This window comes from Silene latifolia, chromosome X (genome assembly GCF_048544455.1).
Source record: "Silene latifolia isolate original U9 population chromosome X, ASM4854445v1, whole genome shotgun sequence".
In the NCBI taxonomy this organism is placed as follows: Eukaryota; Viridiplantae; Streptophyta; class Magnoliopsida; order Caryophyllales; family Caryophyllaceae; genus Silene; species Silene latifolia.
The window spans coordinates 208,134,477-208,136,095 of NC_133537.1; the positions used below are offsets into that span (position 1 = coordinate 208,134,477).

Genomic DNA, 1,619 nt, shown 5'->3' on the forward strand with positions numbered 1-1,619 from the left:
CCAAATTCTTCACAATTTCCATGAACTTTCCAAGTTGGTCATCAAATTTGGGCTTGGCTTGACGACTTGGAAAAAGAAGTCTAATCACAATGGGCTCCTTCTCCTTGACCTTGTCTTCATTTTTCTTTGAAATTTCTTCTTTTGATGATTCTCCATCTTTGGAGTTTTGGACAATTTCTTCCTTATCACTAGCTTCCACAACTTCATCCTCAACTTGCTTCTTCGGTGCTTCATACCTTGTACCACTTCTCAAGTGAATGGCACTAACCGTTTCATGTCTTGGGGGATTACTTTGAGGTGGTAATTGCCCCTTTTGTCTTTGTGAGCTTGAAGATGCTAGTTGAGTCAATTGTGTTTCCAACATCTTGGTGTGAGCTAGAATGTTGTTGATGGTGGTTTCCTTTGCTTGACTATCTTTTTGCATTTGAGTGAAAAATTCTTGTTGATTCTTTTGCATTTGGAGGACCGCTTTTTGGACATCAAAACCTTGGTCATTTTGGTGATTGTATGGATTTTGATTTTGGTAACCTTGGTTTTGATTGTAAAAGGGTCTTTGATTTTGGTTTCTCATGGGTGGTGGAGTGTATGTTGTTTGAGGGTTTTGAACATTTTGGCTTTTGTATGAGAGATTTGGGTGAAACTTGGTGTTTTCATTGTAATAGTTGGAATAAGGGGTACCACTCTTGTATGCTTGGAAAGCATTCACTTGTTCATTTGTTCCCCTACATTCACTTTGGTCATGTCCCAAAGTTCCACAATTCTCACATATCCCACTTGGGATTGATGAGGATGCCGTCATAGCATTAACATGATGCTTTGGTGATTTTGAGACTTCTTCAAGTCTAGCCATAGCTTTTTCAAACTTCAAATTGATTGTGTCAATATAAGCACTAAGTTGAGCACCCAATTGAGTAACGGAGTCCACTTCATGCTTTCCTCCTCTAGTAGCCTTGCGAGGTCTACTATATTGTGAGTTATGGACCGCCATTTCCTCAATTTTGTTCCATGTTTGATTGTCATCAACTTCGGTGAACATTCCATTTGATCCCATGTTGAGAATGTTCCTTGAATCTTCATATAAACCGTTCCAAAATTGTTGTACCAAGAACCATTCGCTAAGTCCATGGTGAGGACATGAGCGACAAATTTCCTTGAACCGCTCCCAAGCTTCATACAAAGATTCTTCATCCCTTTGCTTAAAACCCGTAATTTGAGCTCTTAGCATGTTAGTCTTTTCCGGTGGGTAGAATTTTTTGTAGAAAGCTAGAGCCAACTTCTTCCAAGAATCTATTCCGAGAGTGGCCTTGTCAAGGCCCTTCAACCATTGTTTCGCGGTGCTGATTAGAGAAAAAGGAAATAAGACCCATCGAATTTGGTCTTGAGTCACACCGGTTTGAGAGATTGCATCACAATAGTCGCAAAAGGTTTCCATATGAGAATGAGGCTCTTCACTAGGCATCCCCCCAAATTGGCTCCTTTCGACTAATTGGATAAAGGCGGATTTGGCAATAAAATTTCCGGTTAGATGTTGTGGTGTAGGAGTACCATTGGGTAGGTTCTCCTCGGTGGGTACGGAATATGACGAGAATTTAGGCATTGTAGGTTGATTTTCTGGGGTA

At 40.5% G+C, this 1,619-nt stretch overlaps 1 non-coding gene across 1 annotated transcript; it reads left to right on the forward strand.

The window, feature by feature from the left end:
* Positions 1-1,118: 1,118 nt before the first annotated feature.
* Positions 1,119-1,225, forward strand: LOC141626075 (small nucleolar RNA R71). The gene has a single exon (XR_012535802.1). It is a non-coding gene; the product is annotated as a small nucleolar RNA R71 (small nucleolar RNA).
* Positions 1,226-1,619: the final 394 nt, after the last annotated feature.